Source organism: Pinus tabuliformis, chromosome 4_1 (assembly GCF_031772625.1).
Source record: "Pinus tabuliformis cultivar Carrire ecotype Pingquan chromosome 4_1, CPIR1, whole genome shotgun sequence".
Taxonomy (NCBI): Eukaryota; Viridiplantae; Streptophyta; class Pinopsida; order Pinales; family Pinaceae; genus Pinus; species Pinus tabuliformis.
This window is the reverse complement of record NC_142303.1, coordinates 375,183,839-375,196,970: the sequence shown is the minus strand read 5'-3', so window position 1 is coordinate 375,196,970 and position 13,132 is coordinate 375,183,839.

Here is a 13,132-nt window from a genome sequence, read left to right as displayed (position 1 = left end):
CATTTTGTCACTGTCCCTGTACTCCCATTCCTTGATCCTAGAGGACCTCTACAGTGAACCCCGCATGCTTTGACTTCATGGAGAAATTACCATTATGTCCCTCTTCATGAGCAGATCATTTACCTTTCGCACCATTTCCCTTGAAAATTCGGTTTTGCCCAATTTACAAGACCGGCGTTAATAACCTTTGTCTCCCCCATGCTGATGTGCACAGATTAGTACTATTACCCCCACAAATCGATGTGACTGAGATGTGTTCCAGTCACATCGGTCCTGTTATGGAAAGTTTTCTAAATTAGAGCCAAAGCTTCCATCTCTAGAAGCTCTGTAACGGAAGTCTGGTAAATGGTTTGGCTGGATGGGGTCGAGGATGATAGTTTGTGCTCCTTTCCCCTATAATTATGGAACTACCTCAAGGGACAAGTCCTTCTCCCATGAGAAGAGGATCCATATCCCATCTGTCTTTCCTATATAAACCTCCCTTCTTCCCAAGCATAGAAAAGTGTGAAAGTGACATAGTTAGAGTTTTGGTTGAGTGTGAGTGTGCTATTTTAGACAAGCAAGCTATTACTAGTTGTAGCCATCTAGTTGTGTGAGGGAGAAATGTGTTTGGTTTGGAGTGAAGCCTAAAGGAAAGAGTCTTTAAATTATTATTGTTTGAAGCCATCATGAAGTGCTAGCAGAAGTGTGTGGGAACCTGGTCTTGTCAGAGGAAGATTGCAACGTCAAGACAAACGATTGTAATCTCTCTTTGATATTAATATATGCAACTATCGATTGATTTCCTACATGTTTTGTAATATTACATATTCGTGTCTTCATGCTTCTTGACTTATTAAGTAGGTTGAATTGCCATTTGTCTATTATTATGTTTGTGTGATGTTGTCGTTTACTTGTTTCAAGAACTTGAAGAAGGAAGTGAGAGATTGTTGGAGCGAGAAAGCGAGGACATCATCAAGCAAGATAAGCGACCAAGAGGTAGGCCCTCTTGATTAGTTCTAACCTAAGGAAATATTCCATAGAATGTATCTGTTGTGGCTAGACCCATCATTGGGCTAGATGAATTCATTCGTCTCCACACTTATAATTTTACTTCACCACAAATTGGTGACTCCACTAGGGAGATCCCATCCTTTTGTTTATTTTGGATTTCATGATTTCATGAGAACTCTGCTAGTTTCGTGCTTTCCAGTTTGTTATGTTTCTTTTCTCCTGGTTAGTGACCTAAATCTAAATCCATAGTAGCAGATCTAGTCCTAGTTTTGAAATTTTTTTTATTTTTTTTTAGTTCCCTCGGGCAGCGTGTTTAATTGGCTAAAAATCATGCCGGTCAGTGCGAATTGCAAAGGAACGGTCGCGTTGACCTGCCTGTGGCGCTTGTTGTCAGTTAGGCAGTCGTGTTGATCCTTGTAAGTGAAGATTAGGAATAGACCCCAATCTTGGCTAGTGTGTTCTGCTCTTGTGTTTTTGGCCTTGTGAGCCTTTTGACAATTTTCTCCCTAATTAGAAAGCTACTTTTCATTTGGTTTTTGCTTGCTTGTAGGCTTTTCATCTTGTTGTTAGATTAATCGAGCCATTGAGTGACCAGTGACACTAGGACATCTAGTTAGTCGTCCATTCAGCAGCTTGTGGACTCATCGAGTCTGGCTATAGGTGTGTCTACTCCTTGCATTTGTTTTTGGTCCTCTCTATGATTTTGACCTCTTTTGCACAAGTTTTTTGAAAAAGTTTCATTTACTAAGCTGAACGTCTTTTTCTGACATAGATTACATTATCAGTCTTGTGCTTGACAAAGTCGGTGTTTCATTGATCTGAATGAACTTCTCTTTTTATGTTTTCATCTGCTTGAAACTTTTTCATTGAAGGATTGTATGCGAAAAGTTTGTTTCGTTGTTTCATGAGAAAGTGTGAAATTCTAGCTTGTTGCATCAGTATGATTCACATCTCTTAAAAAACTAGAATTGCATCAGCATTTGAAAAAGGAAAAAAAAAAATCTCTCATTTCAAAAGGACTAATAGATAAGTGCTTGTTAGGAAATTAGGAATTGGAATGCATTTTTCGTTAGTTTATTATTTGAAAAGTAAAGTAGTGAAAAATCATTTTGTTTTCAGTTTCTTGACTGTTTGCATTTTGATTGAGTGGTTTCTACTCTCTCTAGTGTAAGAATTTCATCAAATTGAAAGGGTCTTGTCTCATTTAGTTGAATTTTTAGGTTTTTCGAGTAGCATCACTAAGACCTAAAAATTGAAACTTAACTCAAGATCAACTCTAAAATGAATTCAATTAACCTAAGGCACATTTGACATTAACAATCACATCTAGAAGGTCTAGGCTAGAGATGTGTTCTGGCGTCTATAAACCTAGCAGCTGTCGTTAGCTTCGGCATTAGATTGTGCTAGCATGGATTTGTGCTCCTCGTACCATTGTGTATATAACAGGAGACCCCACTAGGCTACAATCCTTTTATCCTTAGGAAGCAAAGTCAGTCTCCTTACAAACGTGATACACCGAACACAACATTCGAGGAGATTGCCTGCTCGTACTTCTTGGTTCGCCAGGAGGTATTCTGCAATTCACAATTTCCTAGTAATCCTTTTACCTAGATCATCCTGAGTAGTCATTTGATCTTTTTGAATCTTTAAACTTAAAATATCACCCGAGTACTTGTCCTTTCGAGCTCGTTTCAAATCGAAAGTGATAGAGTCACATTTCGTCCTTTTCTCGACTCTTAAAATATGAAAATGCAAAGTTTTGTTTCAGTGTCTTAAAATTAACTACCCACGAAATATTCCTAGTTAAAGTTATCTTCCTTAGTGATTCTTTAGGATCAATTCCAATGGCAACATTCTCAGAGTCCACTAGTCAAGGGTTCCCCTCGGATGGGAATCCTAGTCCTTTTCCTTCTTTTGGAAATGTTGGTGCTCCTTATATGGTGATGTTGTCCCTTCTTGGGTTAACCATTGGTTTACCTATCTGGTTTTTTTCAACCTCGGTGGTCCCGAGCATCTCGACTCCTGTCCAAATGTCTCCTTCATTTGAATCACATCACAATGATTCTAAGGTTGACCTCTCACCTTCTTCCCCTGTTTCTTTATCTTCCCCTTCTACTTCTCTTGGTGAAAGTTTGAAGTCCAGTAACCATGAGGCTAAGAAGAAGAAGAAGAAGTCAGATAAGCAAGAGGCCAGCTGTGTAGTTGTTACTCAAAATACACCTCCCGCAGACAAGCCTTCTGATATTCCATGGAAGTTCAAATTCCCTTGCAAGCTGTGTAAGGGTGACCATATCCTTCAAGACTTTCCTGGCATTCCCAGAGTCTTAGAGGTATGGTCTCAAAATCTGGATCAACCATCCACATCGACCTCTAGAGATCATGTTGATGTTGCATCCTCAGTGAGAAATGGTAAGAAGAAAGGGAAGATTAGATTCCCCTGTAGGTTATGTGAAGGATAGCATCTTCTTCACCTTTGTCCTCTTATGGATAAAGCTTCCAAGTTCTTCGAAAATCTCGTAGCTTCTCAACCCCAACTTCCTGTTGGTTATCAGAGGCTTTCTTCTAACCCTCTCCTTGTCGGTAAAGAGATTGACTTGGATTCATCTCTTTCCCATCCTGCTCTTCCTGAGCGAGACCCTTTTATGTCTATTCCTGACCAACCATTGGTCGAAAAGAGTGTCTACTTGGCTCCACCACCAGTTTCTCACTCTATTCCGGAAGAGCATAGTGATCATACTGCTCATGTTCTTCTTGTCTCCTCAGATTATCATGAATCGAAGAGTGACCCTCCCATCCCAGTTGTTCAGGAGAGTCCTTCTTCTACTCCTACAGAGTATGGGGGCAATCATATGATGCCCCCACCAAGTAGTTATGTCATCTCTTTCGATTGGGGTCCATTGACTGCTTTCCGCCTCCCATCTTATGTGCCTTTCCAGATCACAGTACAAGCCTATAATATGGTAGTACCTGGCACTATATTAGATGAAGGTGTGTCTATTAGCATCATGTCTTCTACTACTTGGAAAGTTTTGGGCTCCCCACAGCTTGTGCCTATCACCCAGAATCTATTGGTTTTCAACAAAGGAACTAGTCAACCCTTAGGGATCCTTCTGAAGTTTCCTATTACTTTGGGAGGAACGACCATCTATATAGATGTGATGGTAGTCCAAGGTTCATTAGATTACAATCTCCTCCTTAGACGTGACTATGGTTATGTCATGGGAGCTCTTGTTTCTTCACTTTTCCGTGTGGTTTTTTTTCTGCATGAAGGGAGTGTTAGCTATGCTACATGTTGATGATATTCGAAATCTCATAAGGAAGCTCAGTCATCATTTCCTGCTCAAAGGAGGCCTATAACTGATCATTCTGCCTCCCCTTTCACTCCAATCACCCTCCTCTCATCTCCATTTATCGAGATTAATTGTTAAAAAAAAAACCATATATAGAAGGCCTTCACCCTTGAGCCTGAGTGCAAAGCCTAAACCCTCATATAACCATCTTCACGTGACTGCGCGCCTTCATCACCCTTTCGCTTGTAGTCGTAGCCGTTGATCACCGCACCTCGATCTAACAGTCCCCGCCTCTTTCAAATGAACAAACTACCCCATTTTTTATCCACCATCAGATCGCCTCCGCTTCCGCCCGATACCTCCCGACGAGAAATCTCTGTCGTCCATTCATTTGATCCAACGGCCCGTGTTTCTCCGCCTTCGTATCTCCCAATACCCTCCGCTGACCAATTCCCGTTGTCGATCTGCGCGATCCAACGGCCGATCTTCCCCCCTCCGTTCATCCATACTGTCCATGTCCATAGCCATTCCATGCATCCAAAGGACAAAGGTGGTCAGCATCCAGTACTCTGCGTAGTTACTCCTCAACCACCGTCTTCAACAAACTGCATGGCCGAGAAGGAAAGGTACAGAGCTGAGCAGGTAGACACATTCAACAGTTATGGAGTTCCATCCTCTACGACACTCCACCTGCTCGAGAAGTACAACAGAGCATCCACAGAAGATCAATTTTGTTCACTACAGCAAGCAATTGCACTCAGAAGTTCTGCCAAGCAGTTAAAGCAGTTGGTGGTCCATTATGACCCCTCCACGCATAGAATAGTAGAACATTTTTGTAATCAAACTCTATATATACCCAGAAAACAGATGTAATCAGGGTTGATGGTTGTTGTTTTGATGTAAGGTTCAACTTCTAGAGACTGTAACTGCTTTGAAACTTGCAACGTCTCGTCTTCATTTTTAGCTAATACAAGCTTCTTTTGATGTTAATTTCTTACTTTCCATCTCTTTTCTATTCTAGGTTGTGCTTGACATGCATTTTTCCTGATTTCTTGATGTGTAGCATTAGAGGAGCTGTCATCCTACCTCTATGTTATAATCTTGTATGTTTCAGTGAATGTATTGATCAAGTTTCTTTTTACTTAGTGACAGAGAGCTGTCACCCTGTTTGTGCACTTAGGAACTAGATTTGTAGACCTTTTATTGGTTGCAGCCGGCCATCACAGGGTCTTGTGCATCTGCTGGTGTGGTCAGTATTCTCCATTTTCACCCAATCCTGAAACTGTGAGTAATTGGTGGTTTAAAGCCTTGTGGTCTGGGGTTTTTCACGCATGTCTGGAGTCAAGCAAAGTAGGAGTGGTTATCTTGCTTGAATATGCATCATTCCTTCCATTCATCCATTTCCAACATTAATTTGAGTTTGTGATGTCCCGAGCATCTCCGAGCTACAACCTAGGAGAGTTTCTTGGGGTGATAACATCGATTGGTGCCATTTCCGGGGAGAGGAGATTGAGGCTCAGCTTCCCTGGGAGAACGACACAGTTCCATGCTTTGATGATAGACAAAATATGGACACATTTCTAGCTATAATCATCTATCTGGCGACTCTACTAGAGAACCTACCTGGTGGCGACTCCACATTTCAGTTCTGGCTCAGTTTGTGAGGCATACTCGGAGAAATCCTCAGAAATCACCAGCTAACCCAGTGCCTAACCCTGAGAAGATTGCTAAGCGAGGAAAAACATCACAGAAAGGAGCATTAGGATCAGGTAAGCCTAAGAAATCTTATGTATCTTTGAAGGAGAAGGTTATAGCTGAGGATATACAGTTTGAAGATTTAGAGCCTAACACTGTTAGTAAAGAAATACCTTCATAGATTCATATAGCTCCTTGTTCAGTCAGTTCCCCTTTGGATCTCAGTCCAAAGAAAGCCTCCCATACAATCCATCATATTCCTTCATTTTTGTTGTCCATTTCATTACTTCCTACCATTCAATCTGCCAGTATCCTTCCACATATCCCAGTCATGGCAGGCCAGCAAGCTCCCACGAAGATGGAAAGAATCATAGCTGCTAGGTATGGACCCCTGGTCTTGCATGTTCCTTTGAATGCCATGCCTGCAGGAGAGTATCAGAAATATATGCCCAAGTTCACTAGTATAGAGGGAGTAACAACTAAAGAACAACTTGAATCTTTCTATAGTTATGCTGATAACTTAGATATCAGTGAAGATGATGTGTGGATGAGAGTGTTTGTCTAGAGCCTTGATGGTGAGGCTAGAAAGTGGTTCAGAGAATTTCCCCATAGGTCTATAGCAGACATTGAGGCCTTAGATGATGTGTTCCTAAAGCATTGGGGGGATAAGAAGGATCTACTCTATTATCACACTGAATTTGGGAACTTGCAGAGGGATGAGCTCTCATCATCCTCAGATCCTAAGATCGACAAAATGGCCAGGATGATTGAGTCATTAGCCTCTGAAGTTTCCAAATTAAGAGTTGAGCAGCATTCTAGGAAAGCAGGAGCTCCTAATTCCTTTGCTCTTCCAAATCAAAATCCATACAGAGGAGCACAGGAGCAGTTGTAGAGTTGGTAGAGAAGCAAAGAGGCAAATGAAGACCAAAGGGTGAAGACCCTTTTCCAGAGTATAGTCATGGAAGAAGAGAAATTTTAAGAAGAGGATGAAGTCCATGGTATGGAAGACAAGGGAAGTGCCCCCTTCTTAACCAGAGCTACCTATGAAAAGTCATTATCCAAAGGCCCTGCTCATAATTTTGTTGTACCTGCAGAACAACAAGCTTATAAGCAGAAGTGACCAGCAGCAGGTCCCACCATCCTTGAAGAGCCTGAGCCTAAATCTTGCCCAGCTTCTGATGACTATGCATCTCTGCAAATTGACCAACCTGCTGTTATCCTCAGCCCAGTGATCAAAAAGGGTGAAGAAAGCTCCCCATCATCTTGTGCTTCTCTGTCTGTTCAAGATAAAACCACTCATAATTTCCTCCTAGGCTCTGAGGCCAGCTATAACTCAATGCTCAAGGCTGATATTGATAATCTCAGTCTTGATATCATGAAGCCTACCCAGATGGACTCAACATAGCTTGAAAGGGTAGTTTGCCAGATCACAGAGGAAGAGGATGCACAGTTTTGGGACACCTCCTTGGATGTGGACTGTTCTAAGAAAGATGTAGGAGCAGGTGAAATCTTTGTGTCCCCCACACAAGAATACATCGGTTCACCATTTATATTAATTATGTAGGCCACAGATGACACAATCAAGTACAGGAACCATTGTTATTCAGAAGATGTAAAAAATCTCCCATGAAGAACATCCAAGGATGAGAGCATACAGAGAGGGGGTGAGATACAAACCATCTCTACCTGATAAGGTCAAATGCCCTAAAATTTTTGAGGTAGGTGATCAAATAAATCCAATTTTGCAAATCTTCGATGAACCTGCTGACCAAGAGAAGGGGAAACAAATTTTGGTGGCCTGGCAAATGGGCCGTTTTTTGAAGATTTTGGTCGTTTGAGGTTTCAAGCCTTAATGTTGTAAATGTGTTCTTTTTAGTGTAAACTTAATTAGACTCCATGCCCAATGGAATACTAGGCAATGTTTTTAGTCTTGTTTTGATGTATAAGGCAATGGTCTACGTTTCTTGAGACCTCACAGGGAGGATCTCATCCCCAAAAGGAGCCAGTGTTAGCTCTGCTACATCTTGCTGATATTCAGAATCTTAGAAGGAAGTTCAATCCTTATTTCCTGCTCAAAGGAGGCCTATAACTGATCATTCCGCCTCCCCTTTTACTCCAATCACCCTCCTCTCATCTCCATTTCTCGGGCTTAATTGTTAAAAAAAAACCATATATAGAAGGCCTTCGCCCTTGAGCTCGAGCACAAAGCCTAAACCCTCATATAACCGTCTTCACATGACCGTGCACCTTCATCACCCTTTTGCCTGTAGTCGTAGCCGTTGATCGCCGCACCCCGATCTAACAGTCCCCGCCACTTTCAAATGAACAAACTGCCACTTTGTTTATCCGAAGTCTGACGGCATCCGCTTCCCCCGCTGCCGTAACATAACTGCATGATAACACGTGATGAATAGCAGTTTTATTGCCCCTCTGCTGCCACGCGTCGTCCTCCGAGTGGTATCGCACGCTGCTGTATGATTACCGCCTAGCCTCCATCAGCGGTGCGAGCAATACCGCCCACCGCTGAAACCGCCCATCCCCGTCGATTAACCCCCGCGTATCTCCCCCGCCTGATGGCTGTCGAATCTCTCCGCCTGAGATCCGATGGCTCACAATTGTCCACCTCCACTTCCGCCCGATACCTCCCAACAAGAAATCTCCGTCGTCCATTCATTTGATCCAACGGCCCGCATTTCTCCGCCTCCATATCTCCCGATACCCTCCTTCGACTGATTCTCGCCATCGATATGCGCAATCCAATGACCGATCTTCCCCCCTCCATTCATCCATACTATCCACGTCCATAGCCATTCCATGCATCTGAAGTACAAAGGTGGTCAGCATCCAGTACTCTGCGCAGTTACTCCCCAACCACCGTCTTCAACAAACTGCATGGTTGAGAAGGAAAGGTACAGAGCTAAGCAGGTAGACACATTCAACATTTATGGAGTTCCATCCTCTACGACACTCCACCTGCTCTAGAAGTACAAAAGAGCATCCACAAAAGATCAATTTTGTTCACTACAGCAAGCAATTGCACTCAGAAGTTCTGCCAAGCAGTTAAAGCAGCCGGTGGTCTATTATGACCCCTCCACGCATAGAAGAGTAGAACATTTTTGTAATCAAACTCTATATGTACCCAGAAAACATATGTAATCAGGGTTGATGGTTGTTGTTTTGATGTAAGGTTCAACTTCTGGAGACTGTAACTGCTTTGATACTTGCAGTGTCTCGTCTTCATTTTCAGCTAATACAAGCTTCTTTTACTATTAATTTCTCACTTTCCACCTCTTTTCTATTCTAGGTTGTGTTTGACATGCATTTTTCCTGATTCCTTGATGTGTAGCATTAAAGGAGTTGTCATCCTACCTCTGTGTTATAATATTGTATGCATCAATGAATGTATTGATCATGTTTCTTTTTACTTAGTGATAGAGAGCTGTCATCATGTCTGTGCACTAAGGAACTAGATTCGCAAACCTTTTACTGGTTGCAGCAGGCCATCACAGGGTCCTGTGCATCTACTGGTGTGGTCAGTATTCTCCATTTTCACCCAATCCTGAAACTATGAGTAATTTGTGGTCTAAAGCCTTGTGGTTTGGGGGTGTTCACGCATGTTTGGAGTCAAGCAAAGTAGGAGTGGTTATCTGGCTTGAATATGCATCATTCCTTCCATTCATCCATTTCCAACATTAAGTTGAGTTTTTGATGTCCCGAGCATCTCCGAGCTACAACCTAGGAGAGTTTCTTGGGGTGATAACAGGGAGAATAGTGACCATTAATCAATTGTCATTCATTGGTCACCTAGCATCTCCTTTTCAACCATCATACCCTATCGGCTCTTGTTTGTAAGCAGTACCTTCCTTGCCACAGGTCAATTATGTGGTTAACCATTCCATCTCCACGTCTGCTGATGTTCACCCAGATGGTATAGTACACTATGTACTAGGTTCATTGGAACCCGATCTGTCTATGGTATCAATTGACATGTATTCCTCCCAGAGCGTGGTTCTTCTATCTAGTGAAGACCTCTTGGTAGCCATGTTCTCGTATGGTTCATGAACAGATGTATGAGGATAGTTCCTGGTCTTGTTTTATCCTCGTTAAAAAATGAAACAAGGGGTGTGAGCATAGCTCCTTGTCTTGTGTCAAGCTCATTAAAAAATGAATCAAGGAGTCTGAGGATAGTTTCTTCCTGTATCAACCTCGTTAAAAAATGAAACATATGTCTGAGCATAGTTCTTTTAATTTGTCGACCTCGTTAAAAAATTAAATGCCTCCCTTTTCGAAATCGAGTCTTTGATTAAGATCTCGTAAAATCCCAATCGAGTCTTTCCTGGATCTTGAAAGTGAACCTTCATTCCATTCACCTAGATGAATGAAATGAAGCTTGGGGAGCATGTCCCTCCAATTGAATCATTATGTCGGTGGCATGCAAACTAAAATCAAGCATATTTTTTCGTTTCAATCTTGTGTAAACATGAAACCGAAACTAAGCAAAGTTCTCCATGGTTCAAGCTTGTGTAAAAATGAACCCATGCCCAATTTACATCTCATGATTTCCTTTTTATCAGCTACTTTCTACTAGATGACCCTTGGTTACTTCATTCCATCACGACCATCTCTTTGTCCGATCATATGCTTTCACTTGGTTGTTATTCCTTTCTTGAGGGATCGCAGCAATGAGTGGTTTTATTAGCCAGCCTCTTAACCATTACATGTTTTGAGCAATTCCACCATTACCAGAACCAGTTTCTACCCTTTATACCACTCATTCCTCCAGGCCAAGTCACATTTCAACTCTTTTCTTTACTTGTAAAACTCATATGAAAAGATTGTCGAGTGTTTTTCCCTTTTTGACTCGTTAAAGAGAATAAAATGGGGGGTCCACTTTCAGCTCTTTTCCGACCCTTTAAAAGCGAAAAGATGGACAAGACCTTGTCGTTTCGAACTCATTAACGGATGTGAAACGTTGTGCACCCAGTATAAGTTTACCCCTTTTTCAGGCTGGGAAGCACTATTTACGAAAAGGGTACTCCTTGACTAAAATGGTCAAGCAGTTCTCTCAAATATTGTTTTCTACCTTTTTGGGCTCGAGAGACATAAATGTATGAAAAGAGACCATGTGGATTTTTCTTTTACGTGTCTTTTTCAAACTCTCTAAACATGAAAAATATACCGAGTTACACCTTTGTCAGACTCGTTAAACTATTAAACGACATTGGATTCGTCATCATGATGAACACGAGCTTCTCCTTCCTAGGGCTCGTTAAACTTACTAGGTCAGATTCATCTGAAGGATGAACTTATAATGAAATCATATGGTATCCCCTTCAAACTTACAATTAAAAAATAATTTCTAGGGTACTCGCCAGAAATGGTGGGGGGGGGAATTTGGAAATATATCAGTCGTGTCGGCAGCTTACTCTTGAACATGACACTCTTTGCTTCGTGTTGGGTTGGGATATCCTCCTTTGTATCATTGAACTTCCTGGGTTTGGGTGGTTCATTTTTGCCTTCCATTTGATCTCTACCATGTCATCATGACCATTGATCCTATGGATCCAAAAGCTGCCAAACTTCCAGTTTATGTCGCCGATATGTTCAAGAGTTGTCCTTCTGCAATTACACTTACCTCTTATTCTTTGTATCATCCAAAATCATTTTGCATCCTCTCATCTCACATCGATGATGTGGGATTCATTATGGCCCTCCTTCGACACGGTTGCTTTCTGTCGAATTCAACTCATTATCTGGGAAGTTGACTGAGGGACTCCCTTCCAATACCTTAGAGCTTGCATGCCCTAATGGAAATTTCTTCGTACTCGACGATAAGTTCACATCATTGGCTTTCGATCGAGTGATTTCATGGGTGTTCGACTTCAGTTCCTATATTCACATTCCGTGAATTGTGTTGATAGTACCTTGAGGGCCATTGTCGTTATTGGTGGTTTCTCTCACACTTGTTAACAGTTTACATCATGGACTGGTAATCAAGTGACTTTCTAGCATGCTCGACGTCAACACATCTATTTGCATGTTAGAATTTGTACTTTGATCAGATCATGTTGGAGCATAATACCCTGGACTCAAATTACAAAAATTCTAGGTTGCGAAGTCATGTGACATGGTTATGATGACATGCATGTCTCTTTCAGATGGCTAGCTGCGGAGTCTCCACTTTGTGGTGAAGTAAAATTACAAGTACGGACATGAATGAATTTCTCTAGCCTGATGATGGGTCTAGCCATAACAGATACATTCTATGGAATATTTCCTTAGGTTAGAACCAATCAATAGGGCCTACGTCTTGGTCACTTATCCTACTTGATGATGTCCTCACTTGCTCGCTCCACTAATTCTTCAAGTTCCTGAAACAAGTAAACGGAAACAGCACACAAACATAATAATAGATAAATTGCAATTCAACCTACTTAATAAGTCAAGAAGCATTAAGACATGAATATGTAATATTACAAAACATGTAGTAAATCAATCGATAGTTGCATATATTAATATCAAAGAGAGATTACAACCATTTGTCTTGATGTCGCAATCTTCCTCTGACAAGACCAGGTTCCCACACACTTCTGCTAGTGTTATGAAACCAGCTCAAGAAAAGATAGAAAAGAGAGATCAACGCCTTAGAATTCAGCCTCTTCGAGGGGGCAACCTCCTTTACATTACATAAATGAACAATTCTTGGATCATACAAATGACAAAACCTCCTTTCTATATATAGGAGTCTAAGGAGTCACAATATAATCTAGCCGACCTAACAATAATAATATAAAGCCACAAAAATAACAATAGAGGGATTCTATGGGGCACAGAGATAACAATATGGGGGTAATAGGGGCACAACAATATAAATAAGGGGTATAACTACAATAGTAATGGGGTAATTACTAGTATTATAGGGACCCAACATGCCCCTCTCCTTCAAAAAAGTGTTGTCCTCAACGCTTGAGCAGTTCTGGTTACTTCTGCATAAAATTCTCATCCTCCCATGTGGAATCTTCAGCGGATAAGTTCTTCCACTTGATAAGATACTCTGAAATTGATCGATTTCGTAGCTGTCGAGTTCTTGTTTCTGTGACTGCTTCCGGTTCCAATATAATTTTTCCTTCCTCGTCAAGTTCTGGCAATATTGT